This window comes from Sebastes fasciatus, chromosome 2, assembly GCF_043250625.1.
Source record: "Sebastes fasciatus isolate fSebFas1 chromosome 2, fSebFas1.pri, whole genome shotgun sequence".
In the NCBI taxonomy this organism is placed as follows: domain Eukaryota; kingdom Metazoa; phylum Chordata; class Actinopteri; order Perciformes; family Sebastidae; genus Sebastes; species Sebastes fasciatus.
This window is the reverse complement of record NC_133796.1, coordinates 29,536,160-29,557,416: the sequence shown is the minus strand read 5'-3', so window position 1 is coordinate 29,557,416 and position 21,257 is coordinate 29,536,160. Positions and strand designations below refer to the sequence as shown.

The 21,257-nt window shown below is 41.0% G+C and overlaps 1 protein-coding gene across 5 annotated transcripts in view; it reads left to right on the top strand.

Annotated features, from left to right (window-relative positions):
- Nucleotides 1-21,257, top strand: part of zfhx3b (zinc finger homeobox 3b) — a 365,979-nt gene that overhangs the window by 191,620 nt on the left and 153,102 nt on the right. For all 5 annotated transcript variants that reach the window (XM_074617828.1, XM_074617854.1, XM_074617862.1 and 2 more), the window contains exon 7: nucleotides 13,780-14,154. The gene's annotated coding sequence lies outside the window, so the exon portion shown is untranslated. The remainder of the gene's footprint in view (nucleotides 1-13,779; nucleotides 14,155-21,257) is intronic.

Here is a 21,257-nt window from a genome sequence, read left to right as displayed (position 1 = left end):
TAATTCATCTTCCTTTCTTTCTTTCTTATTTGGCTTTTTCTGTTTTATTTACATTTCTTTCATTCTTTCTTATTTGTTTTCTTTTTTACTGTATTAACAACCTTCTGTCTTTCTTTCTGTCTTTCTTTCTTTCCTCCTCTACACCACACAGCTCTTCAAGTCTGCGTCCAGCTCTCCTGTTTCCTCTCTAAACTCTCCATCTCCCCCCCCCCTCCACTTCCAACCCACCCCTCTTCCAAGGGAGTGCACTGCCTCCTATTCTCTGCCCCCACAATATTGCTCCCAGTATTTGGGTATATATTTAACACCCACATGTGAGGCCTGGTGAAAGTGCCTGGGGAATGGAAAGGAAAACAAGCATGCCCTCTCTCCCGGCCCTTTAGTGCTGGTCTGCTATAAATACCTCCGGGTGGCGCGCCAGTTCCAGCACCAGTGGCATGGGAACCTCTCTCCCTCCTCTGGTCCACTGCTCGGCCACTCGAGTCCAGTCTGGGAAGGCTTTAGCCAGCGGGCCGGCCTGAAGGGTGGGTGCGTGGGTAGGTGTGTGCAATGCGGGCGGTGTAGGAAAACAGTATGGAGGACTGCATGGCAGTGGTGGTCTTCCTGTGTGTTTTGTCTGCTTCTCTGAGGAGCATCCCTGCGTCTTCTCCCTTTCTCCCGTCCTGTCATCTCCCTTTTCAAAAGGCTTCATGTATACTGCATTTATGCTGTTTTGCCTTATGAAGATTGTATGAATATGTGCTTTTCAAACTGTTAAAAAGAGATCCCCTTTTCTTCACTGCGGTGAAGCGTTTGTTATGTTACTCCCCCAAAAATTGATTTAGACTTTTCAAAGGTTTGTTCTTCACAGTGCTGTCTCCCTGTGTCGATGCACGACAGGCTCGGCTCATATTTTCAGAGTTTGAGGTAATAGTTTTAAACTGACAGACTAAACATCTCTCTCCCCGGCTGTTCCACTTCTACAGAGTAAATAGTTTTATGTGCACAAACACACACACACACACACACAAACTGGGTGACTGACTTAGTCTAATGATTATTTCTTTTTGGTTTGTGGGGGCTCAGGAGAATTTGCTGGGTTGTAAGTTAAAGGATATGGGCGTAGGGCCTCTTTTACCTTCTCTGCCTCTCCTCATTTGAAAAGGTTGCTTATAGTTTTGTACAGACAATATCTTTGTGCTCATATTCTTGGTGTTTTAGTCCACTTATATACTGCATATCTTATAGATTTAGTTATCAATAACTATCACTATTGATTTTTAAAAATAGTGTCAGCTAAAAAAAAAAAGAGATACTCTACATCAAAGCTTTTCTGTTTGGTCCTTGAACATACTGAGACTACAGATTAAATGTCTCTGTTGTTCCTTTCCCCCCCTCACACCTCTTAGCATTCTCCCTATGTCTCTTTTTCGCTCTCTCTCTTAATACTCTCCTTTCCTCTCTCCCACCCTTACAAGGCTCACTTGTTATTTTTTCGTACAAGGTCCTGTAATTAAGTTTGACATAAGCACAGGGATTAAATATGCGGTTGAGGAGGGAGAGAAAGGAGCTCTGTTACAATCTCAAGGCCAGCTGTAAAATGGAACCAGATTGCGACACTTGGAGTTGGAAAGTTTGGGAAAGGTGCCGAGACTGGAGCTGTGTTACCAACTACGGGATCTGAGCCTGTCTCCAGCTTTAGAGCAGCCAAAAGACTACTGAGTCTCCGGCCAAAAGAGCTAATATTAAAAATCCTTAGGCAGAAGACTAACACTCAGTCCGATCCAATGATAATTTCTTTCTCAGCTAAAAGACTGTGCTCTCCTCCAGCTAAACATTAACAGTTGTCTGTCCAACTTGAAGACTGATGACCTTACCCCAGCCAAAATCTCTGCAGCCAAAATAATACTAGAAAGCAAAATAATTAATTGCACATTTACCATCTACTGTATAAGAACAATGTATTGTTTCCTTTAAAGGTAGGGTTGGTAATATTGAGAAACTAGCAAGGGTAAGCTAGATTAAAAAAAAATGATCCAACCGAAAAACCCAACAGTGTTGCCAACTCTTTTCCAATGAAAGTAACTAGTAGCACTAGCGGTTAACACTTCATAATAACCATCACTAATAAATGGTTGATAATTGATAGAAATAATTAGTTTATAAATTCCATATTTCCTCCTAGCTGATGAGAGACGATAACTATTATATTCTGAATACATTAGTAAACTATATATTAACAGCTTATTGTTGCACACATTATAACATTTTATATACGATATTAAGTATTTGTCAGTCATTACCAAATGGTTTGTAAACCTTTACAAAATTGTTTGTAAAACATTTATAAACATTACATAGATGGTCGACCAGAAACCGATAGGATTATTGATCTCTCTAAATAATGTTTATAGATGCGTTACAAAGTATTTATTAACCATTTAACAAGGTATTATAATAATCAGTTGCAACTTTATAATTGCCATCCCAATAATGTTTATAGATGGTTTACAAATCATTTCGTAATCATTAACAAATAATATAGTATATAAAATGTTAGGTGTGCAACAATCAACTGTTAAAATTATATAAATTATGGCATTACTAATAATTAGTAAACATCATTAATTACCATTTCATTGTTAACCGTAAAATAACTATTAACTAAAGCTTAATTAACTATCAATTTACCATTTATTAATGACGGTAATTATAAAGTGTTACCGAACTAGCTCAAAAATGCACTCATTGCGCGTCACCGGAGTCTTCCTCAGGCTGATAGCTTGACAGCTGTGAGTACTAACAATTGCCATGTTCTTTGTTTACGTTTATTATGATATGTTTATGTTCATAATGATAATTTTGGGGGAGTGTTTGGAGGGAGGCCTGAAGGGACGGAGCTAGTGCTGCTAGCTACTTTCATTTAAAACGAGTTGGCAACACTGGCCTGGGTTTTTCGGTTGGATACTTTCAAAATCTGTTTTACTGATTTCTCCAATGTTGCCAACCCCAGCTTTAATGAAAGACAACTAATTTGTCTGCCAGTTTATACTTAATTATCAAACCCGATAAACAATGTATTTGATGGAAAACCAGCTGGCAACTTCACAACAAAAGTAAAACCCATAGTTTTTAAATATGTTTACAGGTAACCAAACTAATCTCATAAGTGAAGACAAAAAGAACAATTACACATAATCTCCTACTGATGGTGAGAATGGAAAAGTGATTGTAACTCTAAACCATAATGCAGCAGGAAAACCCATTTCACATGCTATCACTCAATCACTGACACCAAATATAGAAATATAGGCTAAGATCAGCCCCCAGTGCACCGAGCGTGTCGATAGGATTTTCTTCTGTTCTGAACTCTGAGAGGTCTCACATGGAACTTTGCATTCTTAAATAACTCTGGCAAAACGCTTTAATCTTAATGAGTCTGAACAGCAAATCTCTCATCTGCAGCAAAAAGGATTAGGAATGCAGAAAAAAAGACTGCCGTTCCACTTTGATGAATTGTGTTTAGAAAATCCCTGGGCATGAAGTTCCCCCAATGAACAAAGCGTTAGGCGAGAACGGATGCTTTTAAACAACACAACTTATCTGAGAAAAACAGAACATGCATTTAAGTGAAAATACAAAAGCAGAGCTGATTCGACTCCTCTGCGAATGATAAAAGTGACTAACTCTTTTCCTCAATCCACTTAGCTACTTTTGGAATCAAACCTGGAGTAGCTTTGCACAAATTACGTGCATTGTGTTTCCAGTGCTTCATCAGTGGTGTGTTTATTTACCCCTGCATGATGCATTCTCCCATTGTTAAGCATAAATAAATGAATTCATAATTTTCCTGCCTCTTCTGAAGCACTTGAAACGGTGTGATGCAGTGATGAAGAAGGGAGCTGATGAACAGAGACAGTTCAGTGCCGACAGGAGCGGAAACTCTTCCAGTGTAGTTCTTCTCATCGCTTAAAGAAACTTTTTTTTTTTTTTACCACGTGTGAAAATGCAGTTAGTTAAGTATGCTATTATGCAGAGGTGTTTATTTGTATTTGATTAATACATTATTGATAATATGTTAATGTAATCCAAATCAAAGCAGTTCGGCGTTTACTTGATTAATTATTACTCTGTGGTGTAATTTCCCCAAACAGTCTCTGTGAGTGCTAGGGGTTAGAACAGTAAGCCTCTGGCTAGTTCAGACTGCTCAAACTACAAAGAGCCTGACTGCACTGGGACCTGCTCTCGGTTCCCCCTTTCCAACCCCCCACCCACCTCCCCAGATGCCCGCAGGCCTTTAGAAAACTACTCTGGCTGATTTTTCGCTGTATTTATTTTACCTTTCTTTCCAAATCAGCGCTCCCCTTTGTTTCCCGTAATGGACGTAAGACGGAGATATTGCTGATGCAGGCCAGACATACGATCCATATTAATGAGAAAACACCGTCATGCCAGATATACATCCCACTGAAATAAATGAGCATATCACCAGGGTGTGATTTTTTTTAATACATACATAATTTTCGTCCTGCTCAGCACAAGCTTCTGTGTTGCAAAGACATCAATGTCGCGTGTGTGTGTGTAGAGTACTGATAAATATTACCATGCACTTGACCTATATTGATCCCCCAGTAGGATGTATACCCACTCCACCACGTTGAGCCTAAACATCTGGTCACCAGAGTGCTCCTTTGAATGACAGATAACATCTGGGAAGTCTGCTGCTATCACAGGAAACAATGTTCCTATCTCCCCCTCCCCGCCCCTCTATCTCTCTTCACTCTCTCCCCCTTGTCCCTCTTTCCCCATGTCCTGCTCATAAGCACATCCCTCTCATTGATTTCCCATTAACCCCTTCTAGACTGGGAGTATCTGCCCACCCAGACACGCAGACACCAATGGATTGATTACCAACGTAATGGCATCACTATGGCTACCCGTCAGTCCAGGTGAATCAGTCTGACCGGGTCTGCAGGCCGGTCCAGTCCATCTCCAACTGTCTGCTGCACTGCTCCATCTTTCTCTCCACTTGTTACGTAGGGCTATGTATTGGCGAGGATCTGGCGATACGATATGTGTCATGATACAGTGGTGACGATTCAGTATATTACGATATATTGCAATTTTTTTAATTCTAATTTTAGGAATGGATTTTGCCTAAAACTGCATGGGATTAGCATAAAGTGGGCATGGCTGTAAAGGGGAGAGTCGTGGGTAGGCATAGAGCTCATTGTGATTCACATATCTAGAGGTCAGAGGTCAAGGGACCCCTTCAAAAATGGCCATGCCAGTTTTTCCTGAATTGGCAAAATGTAGCATACCTTTGGAGCGTTATTTAGACACCTTTGTGACAAACTAGTATGACATGGGTGGTACCACTGTATTCCTCAGGTTTTCTATAATATGATGCCAGTAGCTTCACTCCGCTACAACCTCTGAAAGATTGAATAACGGCTGGACCCGACGGGGGGCCGGCAGATTTTAATAGGTTAATTAAAAATCGATACAGTGTGTTGGAGAATTGATACAGTATCACCACACATAATATCGCGATACTCATGTGTATTGATATTTTCTTACACCCTTATTATTATGTGGCTCTTCACTGTATTTTGCTTCCCTCGTCCTTTACTTCCTTTCTATATCTCTTTTTCCTGTTCTCTCGCCCTACCTTTATTTTTCTTCCTTGTTTCCTCACTCTTTACCTCTCTAACATTCTTGTCCTCATCATCCTCCGTCCTGTGCATCTTCCTCCTCCTCTCAGTTCCCTGTTAATATTCACCTGGTATTCAGCCTCAGGTCACACATGTAGAACCACCATCTGAAGCACAGTACTCAGTGTTCCCGTTTGCTTTCACAATACCGTGATGAAACATGGGTGTGTGTGTGTGTGCAGATATCTCACTACATGAGCTTGCATGTATGTGCTGATTAGTGTCATTGAGGACAGCGGTTTGCAATTCGTTTTAGACAGCAGTCTGAGATGAACTGTGCTCCACGCATTTAGTTGCATCAAAATAGCGGTGCAACTTTAGCTTCAATTACTATGAACACAGACTAACTTTTGAAAAACACTCGCCGATGCTATTACAGCGGGTGAGAAAATTAAACTTGTTTCTGCGCGTGGGCGGCTGTATTGATGCGTGCATATGTTTAGATTTTTCTTTCTTTTCTTGTTGAACAGACTGTGTTAAAATATATACTTACATGAAAGGCTGCCATCATATCTGTTTCACTATGTATTTCCTCCCTCACTTTGGCAACTGCTTTGGCGGCAGAGATGAAGTGAATGTGTGTTTGTTAGGTTGTGTTTGTGAGCCACAACGGAGGCAAGTTCGAAAAAGCCCTTCATTTAAGCATGGCGTGCCTCCATCAGTCCTCGTCTCTGATGTACAAAGAGCCCAGAGGAAGGAGCTTCACAGCTGTTTGTAAACTATGAGAACAGGAAAGGTCAACAAAGTAATGCAGTGCGTTTTTTGTAACGCATTTTCATCTCTCTCTGTTCCATAGTGAGACAGCAGGGCTGCGCCCTGCCTCAGTAGTAGTGGTGCATTTAAATTACTGTTCTTGCCTGGAGAATAATGGTGAAAGCATAACCCCATTGTATTCTTTGATAAACTCTGGAAAATGCATGGTATAAGCTGAGGAAGAGGCGCGGTTTAAGGGCACAATTGCCTTGCAAATCTACCATGGCAAAGTTTTTCTGAGAGAGAGAGAGGAAGAGAGTGGTGAGAAGAAGGGGAAATGTGGAATGGAGGGGTTGAGGGAGATGGAGAATCCAGCATGTGGGTAGAGTAGGGGGGTCTGTGTTGCAGGGACATGTGTTATCTCTGGGTGCAGAGGTCTTTGTTTGCAGGGCAGAGAGGTATAGATTCCCTCTCCATGTCAGCGCCTTTATTTAGGGCTCAGCACAGAGGGGACAATAGCGAACTAATCCACCACTGAATCAGGATTAATATTCAAGCCGCAAATATTAATTCACAGCCAAAAGGAGGAAATGCAGAATATGTCAAAAATGCTTCAAACAAATAAAGAACAAAAAAGCCCAAGATCCTTGACCAGAAATTCCATCCCGAGTCTTTCACACGAGTGCATTATTTTTACCGGGTCCTACAGTCTCGTCTCAGCATTCTGTTTGATTTCTGTATTAATCTTCATAATGATTTTCTATAGAAGAGCGAGAGCTGGGGGAAGCTGAAGAGCTGCATGTTGTTTTTGGCTATTCTCCTCACTAAGCTCTGGATTTAAGATCTGGATTTGAATATTTATGATAGAAAATAATAGAGGTTATAAAAATAAGTCCCTGCAGAGCTGGGCTGTAAGTTATAGGGGTAAGCAATGCCTCCCACATCAAAGAAGCCGGGAGATGTTGGCCAGTAGTTTGATGCCTGTAAAAGCCTATAGCTCTTCAGCCCAGCCCAGCAGAGAGCAGCTCTGCTGAACACATATGATCCAAAAGTGTCACTCACGATCAGAGCTCCCAAAATTTAGTAAAATTTAACTTATTTGGTTTTGTCTAGCTCAAAACAAGAGAAAACAAACCAGCCATCGGGGTGACATCGTTTGACTTGTTTCAAATATAGTTTCGCTTGTTTTGAGATTGAAACAAGTGACAGTATTTGTAACTGACAGGTGGATTACTCCTCTAGTTTCAACATAATGTCACTTGATCCAAAAAATGTTTTAAGTATGCTGGTTTGCATTTGAAACAAATGACACTTTGCCACCCGTTTGGCAGCTTTTTCATTTTTCACAGAAGACTTAGATGTTAAGACGACGATATTTTGGAGAACTGTGGAAATGAGATGCTCTCTCTGCTGTTCTCCTCTGGAGTGTCTCACTAGCAGGGCAGAGCGACCTGTCCCGACAACATGAGGAGTTAACATGTGGGCTCTCAGGGGCACAGCCTGACGCTGTTGTGTGAAAGAGAAAATGTTTGATATGCACTTATTGTTTGCTAGTAACACTGTGCAAATAGTCCATTGCTGTCAAACCTGTTTTATAATAACAGGCCACATCTCTTAAATTGAGGCGTTAAATATTTCACCAACCAGACTCAAGTTTTTTTTAATTTATTTTTGTCCCACATGACCATGAAAAAGAAAGGAGATAGAATAGAGTTTTTACACTGGATTAGTGCTTTAGTATTGTCCAAACAAGCGAGCATGCACATCCACACCGCACGTCTTTCAGCACACACACACACACACATACACGCACAAGCACAGTAATCCCACACTAGGGGGTAGAGGCCTGTTGTATACTGAAAAATCATTGTGATGTTCAAAGGGGGCTTCACAGAGGCAACCATTGATAAGGTCTAATGTGATGAGGGACTGTAAACTTCATCTTTTATACATGGCAACATAATGTGAAAGGTCAGCTTATCTTAATCCTCAAATCTGCAGCATCCAGGCCCGTGGCCCCATTTCATGAAGTTAAAGAAATAATCTCAGAGTCCATTCTGAAGACGGCCCTTATTATCTTCTCCGCGAGGTCCAATCAGAAGATATCATTAGAGTGTACCATGAATGCACTGTAAGGAATGATTATTTCTCTTTTCTAATCGGCCCCAATCATATCATAGAATCAGCTGGACTGTGTGCTCATGGTGAGAAGCTTTATTATGTTCAGTGATTAATCATCAAGCACCGCCTTATCCCTCTTAGACACACAGCACACCGCTGGCCTGGTTCACAGAGGGAGAATGGGAAACATCACCTTCATCAGCACGGCGCTTACCTGATTTTTCATACTCTTTAGTTCACCCTCACCATTGGCCTTACATGGTAAAACTCTGTAGTGTGTCATCATCTCAAGGATATGAACATGGAACCAGTCATTCACTCAGGCTCCATGTAGAGGCTAATCAGAGCTGGGCACCAGTCGTTATAAAGAAGCACACCATTAATGATAAATTCAATATTCAGAGCTTTTATATAACTATGTAAAGATATAGAGGAGTAATGTCTGTGTGTAGGTTGTAATCATAGACCGTATATAAGAAGTGGACGTCACCCATTGGTTCGTGGACTGCCATTTTGAAGCCTCGAGTTCCGCATTTTGGCCGTCGCCATCTTGGTTTTTGCAACCAGAAGTGACACGAGAGGGTGGAGCTAAATACAGCTGAAAACTGAATAAGACATTTTTAGGCAACCACAAAAAACTTCATGAACTGAAAACACACTATGAAAGGGCTAAAGTATTAAGACAAAAACACGGACAACTCCCAGACCGGACAACGCCGTGGTAGCGACCTGTCAATCACAAGGTAGCCACGCCCTAAATCATACCCTGCTTTATCATCTATGTGACTCTAAATGGGACCATAATTTACTAAATGAACATCATGCTGTATTGAAGAAGACTTGAAACTAGCGTTTGAGACCATAAATATTTACTGAGGTCATAAATCAAGTGAGAAGTAGGGTCATTCTCTCATAGACTTCTATACAATCAGACTTCTTTTTGCAACCAGAGGAGTCGCCCCCTGCTGGCTATTAGAAAGAATGCAGGTTTAATGCTCTTCAGATTGGCTTCACTTTTCAGTGCCTGGAACAGTTGCCCACTGGTTGCAATTCAAGCTTCTTCCCGCTTTGTTGACATCAACGGGCTGTCCGTGTGTGTTTCTAGTGCATGTTCGTTTATGTGAGCGTGCCCCACTGGCTAGCTCATGGTTGCCGCTTTAAACTACTATCATACGATGGTTACAACTGATAACACCATCGCAGAAGCATAGCACCCACTTTCCGGTTCCCCCGCCAGGTAAACGCTGTTATCCATGTCAGCACTTTCGCCATTGTTTGCACTTGTTAGCTGCGAGCCGCCGGCTTACCGTCGCCATGTTGAGAGCCATAGAGAGGCAATAGAAATGCTCCCAATCCCGTATTTAGCACCTTTAAGTTTTGTCCCATTCATTGTTTTCACATGCGTCATTAAATGTGCCTTACTATCTTGATTTTTGTTTGTTACCTTCTTGATCTGCTCCCTTCCATGACTGCCAACAGAAATGTCTCGTTAACTTAAAAAAGAAGTAACAAAATGTCCTTAAATTCCAAACAAATTGAGGACAGATTACACACAGATGTGAAGTGGAAGTCGCTATCATACTTTGTGAATTAACGCCGGTCAAAAAGGTTATTGTCTCAAGACCAAGTTTGGGCAATTTGTTGTTTAGGAATCCTTTGTTCTCGACTGAAAGTGTGTCAAATGTAGACAGATTGTGAAATATTTATTCCTTGACTGCAGATCATATTAGAGTGTTATTGTTTGTTTCGTTTTGTATTCCACCCTCTAATTTGCCAGTGGTACAATTTCTCAGGAAGTCTAACAAACACACATCAACTTTAACAAAGGTAGACCCCATCCTGTAGCCTTAATTAGAAGGAAATTGTAAACAGACGTACGCCTTTCTTTTACGGATTATCCATACTTTATGACTGAATGTTTGAAGTTATGAGGGAGTCTGAATCAGCACTGCTCGAGTGCTGCTCTTATAGGACATTGTTGTCTTCAATTATTTTCAGTTATATTCCCGTCTGTAAGAGGCAGGGGATCATTTATTATTTAAAGATGCAATCGTTGCTGTTTATCTGGGATTTTTAAAACCGGGTTATCTTTTCGCGTAGTTTTTTTTTTGATTAAAGGAACAAAGTGTAATAAAGTGCAGTTTCAAACAGATGCTTGTCTCTCCAGCGCGAGAGCTCATCTGCCATTATTGTGATTTAATATGAGCGGTGCCAAGCAGCTGCCGAGAGACGAGATCTAACGAGCATCAGGGATGCTTTAGTATGTACATAAAGGGTCTCGCGCAGACACAAGCCGGTGCAGACGCACACACAAATACACATTCAGTTGCAGACTAACAATCACATGTCTTTATCCATATATGTGGTAGCTAAAGATGGTTGACAGACAGACGTTCCCAAGGAGATTCATTAATCCAGCTGCAAAAAAAACAAAAGAATCAGCTAGCTATAAGTAGTGATCAATATCTTCTTCCTTTAACTTAACCGTCTTAGGAGCAAACAACAGAAAACAAAACAATTCAAAGCAACGTGAACGTGTTGAATTCACACACAGATGATTGGTATCCTGACTGTGTAGAAGACCACATTCTCAGACCCTCATTCAGTCCAAGTACAGTACTGCAGTTGTTCAATATATCCTGCTACAACATCCTTTATTTCATCCCTCAGTAAAATTGTCATGCACATAGCTTTATCCCCCAAGAGCACCCTAAGAATAGAACCTTTTTCCAGGTTTGAACTTCCTGTCCTGCTACTACACGTCCCTGATCTTACACATATTGTTTTTTAAACCCCAAAGCCCCACAACTCTTGTTGTGTCCCTCTTAAGGTTATAGTATCCACTCGCCCCACTATCATTCTTGTTACTTCCAATACTTAACTTTACACTGAAGCCGTTGCCCCCGAGACCCTAGTGTTGGGAGATTAGTCCGGCCTCAACTGAAGTAGACAAACTGCAATCAATACCTGATATAAGCAGTCCGCCGGGGTCAGGCGACCTTGCTGTATGGCACCCACGGCAACTCTAGTAAAGTCCTTATAAATTCTGGGTGACTGACCCCTGACGACCTGGGCAGATAAGGTCAGTCTGGCCACGGTGACCTGGAGCCAAGAGGCCAGTGTCCAGTCAGTCTGGCTGTCCTATAATGAAGTGGTCAGTATTGCCTTTCTGTCACTCAGCAATTACTGGGAGAGATATGGAGCCATAGATAGGTGCTGAATGCACAAGGAGGCAGTGGCCACAGAATTACATTCACGAGGCAAAGGACCGGTAAAGTGACATGTAAACTACTCTAATATGGACTGGTAATGACTGGGAGCAAGATGGATCGAAAGGAGTCTGACAAGTTCAGAGGGACTGCATTACACGTGTGTGCATGCAGGCACACGAAACACTACTGTAAAAAGCTTACAGGTTAATAGCTGCTTTTAAAACATCTGATGATTTGCAGCGAGAATAAACAGTCATGCTGTATAAACACTATTCTACGCCTCCTTCACTGGATGCTTAAAATCATACTTCAGATCTCTTTCAAATTATTGGATTATTCTATTTGTAGATTAATTTGCATATACTGTAAGAAAATGAAGTGAACTTGGAATCATTAATAAAGACCTGATAATGTATTAGGTGTCCCTGATGTTTCAGTGACGCAGGTGTAACTTGCAGAGTGAGAAGTGACCAGACTGACATGCAGGCAGAGGTCACGCAGCCTGCACAAACACGGCCCGCGTATGTCACAGTGTTTCTCCCATGGCCTGTTGTGCTCCCCGACACAGGTCAGGGGCGAGGAAATCCCCGAAGCCATCCAGCTGCCGCCATCAGAGACTCTCTGCATTCTTCTGTCTGCTAACTATTTAGTTGTCAGTGATTTGGTTAAGTGGAATTGACTTTTATCTGCGGTGTGCTGTGGGGCTGCCACTGGCAATTCAGAATCCCCCTTTCCTCGGCTCCTGTCTTAGCCCGGTGTCACATCCAGCACATTGCTATTGGCAGCTGAGCCAGGCCTAATCAATAGCCCAGGTCAGGGATGGCCCGCGGCTCTGCTGTGGGTGGGCTATTGATCCGACACACACACACACACACTCCCACAGGTCGCCCTGACAAACCGTGAAGTCGTGGCCTCGGACGGAGCGAGAGAGAGAGGAAGAGAGAGACGACAAATTAACGGCGCTGCTCTCTGTCTGCTGACAAAACACTGTCATGAATATTATTTATTTATTGATTAGCAAGTACTGTATGCTCTTTATTTAAGGCTTAAAAGGATCATTATCAAATTTCAAACAGAAGCTATGTGATTCTGAAAAGCTTCAGATGCAAGCCCATCATAACCACACAAGGCCTCTGCACCTGTCTGTCTTCTTTCTACCTGTCTTTCTTTCTCTTTGCTGTGTGGATCCTCTGTTGTCACTCTTTCAGACCTGTGGCCAATGAGCAAGAGTCTAGTTATTTTTGTTGCAGTTTTAAATGTTGCTCCCCGAGCCCCTTATCAGCACCACAATAAGAACTCTTGGGAACAATTAAACATGGGCTTTAACTCAAGTCTAACCACAGAGGTAAAAATAATCGCACAACGTTTCCAAATGGAAGTGGCTTCAAAAGAGCTATTCAGTTATCAGAGACTGTCTGCCTCTCCCGCCTGTATTCCCTAACTAAATCTCTGTCGCTGTGGAACTATTGGAACATATGACAAGCATATTTACCCATCTTCACAAACCAGGCCCATGTGGAATTCAAAGTCTTTTTTTTACATGTTTTTTTTTTTTTTCATTGCTGGAATTGACAGTTGAATAAATATGTATTGTCTATGAGACTTTGTTGTCGTATACGGGAGATCCTCTGCAGAACAGGCAATTATATATGCCATTACAGGAATATGTCTTGTTCTGGTTACAGGGAAATTAAGTTTCTCCGGAAATCTTCCTCATTTTAAAAGTCTTCAGCAGTATGAGAAGAGAAATTACGCACAGCAGTTCATTTGCTATTAAATGTAATCGTGAGATCATAAGAGGCTTTCCTGCAGTAGTAGCATACAAATAATTATAGATTAATTTTGTTGGCTCTAAAAACAGCTGATTAATTTTGAAGTCTTGATGGTATCGTACTGCTCTGGTTTGCTTCTCCTGAAAGACATTTATTATGTGCTCAGATTTCAGGGATGAGCTACAGAAAACACTGACAGGACTGTAGTGGAACTTTTTTTTTTTTTTTGCTGTCATGATGTTCAAATCATGTTTCTGACTCTGTTCTCCCTTTTGTTTCTCGTTCCAGGTGATGGCGTCATCCTGACTTGCTCTTCTTGTGACCCGGGAGTCCCTAAATCCCAAACCCTATAGCTTTGGAAAACCCTGGAAATACCTGGAATTCTAGGAGTATATCACCAAAACTTCTCAAGGTGCCCAGGCACCGGATCGATAGCTTTACATTCTCCTTTATTATTATTTTTTTTTTTTCCTGTATACAAAGAAAGAGACGAAAGTCTGAACGTTAGCAATAGCCGCCGGCCATCCACCGTTGCTTCGACGGACCTGCTGTGACCGAGAGGGCGTGACCTTTCTGCCTGCTGACTTCAAACAGACACTTGAAAAGGAAACGCAGTCAGAGAGGCTTCCGCGTGGTGGCAACTCAGACCAAAAACCCCATCAGGTAAGGCTGTGAAGTCCCCCTTGCTCCTGCTGTCCAGGCCCTAAGCCCTTTAACTTCGTCAGGGCTTTGAAGCTAACTTGTCCCCAGCCTGTGTCCCCCCACACGGTTAGCCTATAGCTTCAGAGTTTGTGTAAAGGAAAGGCTGGCTGATAAATGCCCCGCTTTCATGCTCTGCTCACCTGTTTGTTCCTCTCAGATTAGAGGCTCTGAATATGTTGAGGTTGTCTGGTTGATAGACGCTCGACCTGGGTTCTTCACTGGCCTCTGACAGATTTGTCCAATGACCAGCCAAAGCAAAATGTGCTAGAAACATGACACAGGCCCAGGTGTATCACACATACAAGAGCATATTCTTCTTACCTACTGTATATGTCACACTGTGTGGACATGCTGTGCATACACTAAACCTGTAGGCCAACATATGTAAATGTGCAAACAAAAAAAAACACATTTTCACATTGATATGAAATACATTTTATTTATGCTTTCACACAGTGACACGTCTACAGCACACTGTACTATTTCTATAACAGTTATCAGTAATGCTGTCAGCGATGGGATGTGTGGATGTTCCAAGACGTGGGTGTTTTTTAGTTTACTGAGGGGACAAAAGTGATTTTCTAGCTGATAAAATGTCACCGCTGTTTGTGTGTGTGTGTTTACAGATGGGTGTATGTTGTGTTTGGTATGTGTGTGGTGTGTATAAGAATAGATAAACAGTATATGTGTTTGAGTCTTGTATCAGAAATGTGCAAAGATGGCACATTTCGGGTGCATGCGTGCACTTTTTGGGCTTCGTAGCACATGCTTGTGAAATGAGTATTTCCATTCAGAGCGACTTTGAAATTGATTTGGCTCAGCGTCACTCTTCTAGTTTTATTATAGGGCCTGGTTTCCCAGTTGTTTTGCGGAAGACTGATAACACATTTTCAGTCAGTGATTAAGACTTGATCCCAGGTTATCTGGACTATATTGAATTATTCTGCTTGATTAGGTAACCTGAGTGATTTTATTTTTTGACAGGATATAATTCAAGGATATTGAGATGAATCTTTGCACCTGTGTGGCAGAGCATCCCTTTCACATCATACTAAAGGTAAAACTGATAAGCAGCAGTATTTTTGCCTTGAAAATAGGCCTAATTAAAAATAAAAAAGTATTTATACAATCATATGAATATACTGTAATAAGAAATGACAGTGAAAGCAGCAGGACACACTGAATGAGATGTCGTTAAGGATCTAAAGAGCTTTGTTTGAAAAGTTCAAAGTCATTTTACAAAATTTGGGTCACTGAAATTTAGTACCCAGCAGCAAGTCATTGTTTTGAAAATGAGAATGAAAGAGGAGAAAATAAATAGATAAACAGACATCATTTTTTTTCTTTCTCCTGCATCTTTAAAGATTATTTTTAGTATGGAGGAAAAATAAAACACTTGAAAGCGCAAGAAACAATATTTATCGTCTGAGCTAATTAAGGACGTGATCTGAAATGTGTTTTCTGGAAAGTCCGATTTAGGACCCAAAGGGTCAGCCTGCCTCACATTAGGACAAGGATAATACAGCAGGAGCTCCAGTGTGGAGGAAAGCAGCTCCCCTCCCTGGCCTGTGTGCTGATGGAGCTGCGCTCCTCGCCCAGGGCTCCAGGGCTCCGACACTAGACTTTATTTTTCATGTGGGCTGCACACTGTTCTGCTGCAGTCGGGGTTGCTCCCTTTGTGCCAGCCCTCCCCCTTTTAGAGCAAAAGACATGCATGATTTCATACATGAAAGATATATGTAATTGGACAGCAGGGCCTATGCAATACATTTACAATTCTAAACAGAATACGTTAAAGCCAGTTTCCTCCGTCTCGCCCCCTTTTCTTCCTGAGGAAATGTATTTGCACATATTCAAAAACACAAGATCAAAAAACAGACAAAACACAGGTTATCATTCTCGTTACATGCTTTATATCTCACGTGGATGTTCAAAATGCACAAGAACTGGTGATATATCTCACAATTCCACTGTATCAGTGTATAGTTTACAGAGAAATACAGTGGATTCTGGCAGGTACTGCAATACTTGACTGGGGTCAGGAGAAAATATCAAGTTCACCATATGACTCATCTCCGCATATGACAGTTTAGTTTACAATTAAAAGTGTAACCCCTATCTTTTCTTATGTTTCTCCTTCGAGTCAACATGTCTTGTCAAATTCGATAAAAACAGATATAAAAATTGTTGACTGACATACGCCACAGAATTTAATACAAACCAGAAAATGCAATACATTCATGAAAATACAAAATGCAGAATAAACATGGTAGATCTAATGCATTCATGGTGTGGATAATGTGTTGGTTTGCATTCTCAAATGAAACCACAATCTTCAGACACTACAAACAAAGGAAAGATATAGAATTGCATTACATATAAATAAAACATTTCATAACATCCGGACTGAAAAGTTATTTTTGTGAATCACATGTTTTGTATTATCGGCTGGATTTAAGGAATCCTCAATCAACAAATAGCTGCTTAAAAACTGGACACAGTGAGGTGTTTTAAGAGGTTCTGTTACGGCAAAAAAATATACCTTAAAAATAGCTAATTTATTCATAAAATCACTGCAAATTTCACTTGTAATTCAAGTTCAAGGTGAGCAAGACACCAGCTTGATGACTCCAGATGAATTCACGAGCTGCCACCAAGTGAATTAATGTGCGTCTGTTATCCAACGTGCACATTTTCTCCTCTGAGCTATGAAAGAGAATATCACATCTCTGTCTGTCATTTGACCACAGGGAGGGTGTGACCTTTCGGAATTCAAAGACAATTTTTCATGTTGATATCTTTTTGCCTTTTATAAGCAGCAAAACAACTTGTTTAACTGGATTAGATTCAGCTGAGATTGTACAAGGTTGTAGAGACGCACATCACAAATTATAACCACATATCTGACAGAATTAGTATTAAACTGTTAATTTCTTCTAACGGGAGGTCAGTCACACTCATGTGAATGCCTGTGTGTGTGTGTGTGTGTGTGTTAACACAGTGAAGAGAGGACCACGATTCACTCTCTGTTGTACCTGAAGAATAGAACAAATAAAAAGTATATGTGTTTGAATTATAGGTGAAGGGTTTTATTTCTGGTCAGCCGACTGTTGCGCACAAATTCATAAAACAAAAGTGATGTTGGGGAGAAAGCAGGCCGTGTTGGCTGGTTGTGCAGGTAGCAAAGGATACAGGTGTCACTCTTTGGGTGTCGTGTATGCAAGGCCTCTGACTGCCAGCGTGATAACGCTCAATCCAAGTTGAAAAGCTCAGTCTATTAAAGATAAGATAAGATAAGATGAACCTTTATTAATCCCCGGAGGGAAATTCAGGTGTCAAAGCAGCAACATCAGCAAACAGAGTGAAACACAGGAGAGGTATAAAGGTATACAAAAATGATAAAAACAATAATAGAGATATAAAAGATACAGAGTGAATGGGTGAACATAGTGTGTGCAGTCCGTCAATACATAAATGTAGTATGTGCAATAAATAAATGTAATATGTACATATGTGTAGTCTATAAAGTGGTATATAGGATGTATGGTGTAAAGTAAGTGTAAAGTGCGCCAGTGGTTTGAGTCCAAGATGGTTGCAGATGTTTAAAGTCCTTAAAGTCATCATAGTTCTCATATGGGGGTCAGCGTTGGTTGTCTCGTGTTGCATATGTGCATACAGTAGTAAGAGAGCGTTGGTATTTGGTAGATGGACCGGCGGCGCAGGGCTCCTGGTCTAGAAGGTCTGAGCCCACCCCTCCTGCCTGTCATGCAAAAGTAAACACCTCCTTTAACGAGCTAACACCTAAAAAAAGGAACAGCTCCACTAATCACTTGGTTTTATTGGCTCCAGGAACACTTGAGGCTATAAAGGTAGGGTGGGGTGGGGTGGATGGGGGGGCTCACCTCCACTGAGGTATTTAGAGCACAGGGGCCAAACCAGTTGATGGACAGCAAATGCTCCATGACCCTGACCCCTCCCCAAACTCACCACCCACAGCAAATATGGGTGGGATCACCTGCCACAGAGGCAAAGTTTAGGAGAGCAGCGAGGGGTTAAACATCCATAATTCTGCCTCAGTTGCTTTGACCGGCTAAAAATGACTTCCACACACAAACCCCCAGGTGGCTTTTGGTCCAGGGGGCTCCTTCTCACAGCTCTGGAGGTTTGATGAGGCTTCAGATGAGCTGCACATCTGTAGCCTACTGTCCCTGCATCAGCAGCAGCATGCAGGGCGTTGTGCTGCAACAGTGTGATGTGAGTTGTTGATTTCCACGCATGTAAAAACGCTGCATGGTCCCACCCATGTGTCTGCGTTTCCACTTGTCTCACTTTGTTTGAATCGCAGCGCACACTGAGCGTGCGGTTGTTGTCGTGCGTAACTGGCTCCATGCGCTGAGTATGTAAAGGACAAATCTGTCATTTTATTCATTGCACTTATTGGTTATACTCGTGTTTATTATATAGATTATTATGATGTCCTCATGTTAACTGTCATTGATTTGAATTTTAAAACTCATGTCTGATTTGTTCTGTAATAATTATCTGTTGGGTGTGTCTTGTCTTGTGGCGTTTTTATTTAAAACTGTGTATGAAATGTATAAAAGCATTTTTTATTTTATTCTGCATGTACTGGATGTTTTTTTTTTCTTTATTTATGACGAACTTTGAATTATGGCTGTGTTGTTTGACCCAGGCCATGCAGAGAGATGATGCTGAGGCATCCAGAGGCTGTGTGTGTGTGTGTGTGTGTGTGTGTGTGTGTGTGTGTGTGTGACGCATGAGGATGTGGATTTGACCCCTGGCGGTATCCTAGATGTGTATTTGCCTTCTGTGTCGCTTCCACCTGTCATCTTTCATCTCGTCGTGTTGTTCGGGGGTTCTTCTTCCACATCAAGGAAAATGACTCTCTTTAAGTTTGTTATATTTTTGCGCAAAGACGCAGCGAGCATGGAGGTTCATGGTGTTTGGATGGGTTCTGCGTTGTGTTTGGGTCGGTTTACCACCAGCTCGTGTTGCTGTAGCCTGCAGTGGTCATATGGCTCTGATTTGGGATCCCTCTGTTTCAGTGAGCCTCTCCAAAGCGCGTAAAAACCCCAGGAGAGTCTCTCACCAAGAGTCTGTGACAGCAGCTCTCCGGATTTCTCCATTATTCACTGAAATGTGCATCATCACAAGGCCTGCTCTCTGCTTACTTCTTTCCTTTCTCACATTTACTTCACTTAAGGGCCCCAAAATAATTAAGAAATTACATATTTATTAGACAATTTTTAAATAGCAAATACTGTGGTTCCATACCTTTTAACCCCTTGCCTTTATGTTTGGTTTTCATCACTATTTATTTGTGTTGTTGCGCATTTTATTGCGGAGTGTTTTTGCTATTCGTGAGCTCTGAATCTATGGTGCACTTGTAAGATATTGAGATCTGACGGCTATCAGCAGGCAAACTGCTGCTATAAGGCATCTTCTTTTGAAACATGAACAAAAAGGAGAAGAAAAAAAAGAGATAAACAGAACCATTTAATTATATTCTCTGATATATCATAATAATATCAATAAGTAAGGGAGAAAAAATATTTTCAAAAATGATGATTTTCTGACAAAGGTGTGTTATGAAATTGAAGGTGATGAAGGCTGGACTGAGGCTCACATACAGTTTGTTGTTAGTGGTAGTGTGTGTGTGTGTGTTTGTTTGTTTGTGTGTGTGTGTGTGTGTGTGTGTGTGTGTCTCTTTGCTACATTGGTTTTAGGGAGACATTTGTACCTATGCACTTCTGTAATAATAGTATACCAATAATAATAATAATAATAATAACAATCATCATAATAGTAATGAGTCAAAATGTATATTTATTCATATTTCTGACTCGTTTGAATATATGAAGTGACACCGTGATCCCTCACACACACACTCAAACACACCATCCTACACGCACACAGACACACACACACACACACACACACACACACACACTATCCTACATGCACACATACACGCGCACACACACACACACATACAGAGGAAGGAGGGAGTAAGACAGAAAGAGAGGGCCACGCTTTTCTTTTTTTTTTGGGGTGGATTTGGGGTGTGTGTGGGGGGGTGTCTGTCTGTGTGTGTGTCTGATGTGTGTGTGTGTTCTTTTATTCGATGTGATCACACCGGTCAGGATGAAATAATCCGGACAATCAAAGTAAAGTCAGCAAACATCGGACATTTGGGATTGTTCCTCGACATTGTTCACATATTGGCAGACAGACATCACATCTGGATTGATTATGTGTTAACACGACTATTCTTCTAAAAATCCAAACGTCCAAACTGTTTTTGAATAATGCATAGGATCATTAATAAGGTAGTACTGGCAGGACGAGTAAATGGATGAGAGGCAGAGAGGAATTGATATGCCTTCTTGTTTCTCATGTAAATGAGGCAGACTGACCAGACGGCCGCTCGTTAGGGTTCGTTTTTTTTTTTTTTTTTTCTTCTCTATTCCAAACTCTAAAAATCACAACAGCAGCAGCAGAAAACACCTCCTGTTTTTCACTTCAAACCGCAGGTCTGCTCCTGTGCTGCTGGTTTGCATACGATCCAACATTAACATGCATGAAACAATTTCACATTTTCGTTAGAAATATTTGAATGTTAATGTTTCAATGTTAAAATGTGTAAAAACAAACAAAAAAAAACGGGCAGATGGTACATCGAATTTTGTCCAAGGAGCATTTTAATATTAATGTTTTTTATTTACTTAGAATAAAATATTAACAATTGAGTTAACAAATAGAAAAACATTAGCCAAAACATTCAATACATACAGAACATCTGGAACAAAAAAACAACACACAAACAAACAAGAAAAAAAACAACAACACACATGCTTTTAACATAACATTTTAATAAACAAAATATCCACCAATATGAACAGTGCACAATTCAGTCATATAAAACACTGTGAAGGCAGATTTCTACTGTAGGGATACATGTCTGCATTTCTAATAAAGTAAAAAAAAAACAGTTGAATGATGAATAAATGATTTGACATAATACATATAATACATATATAATA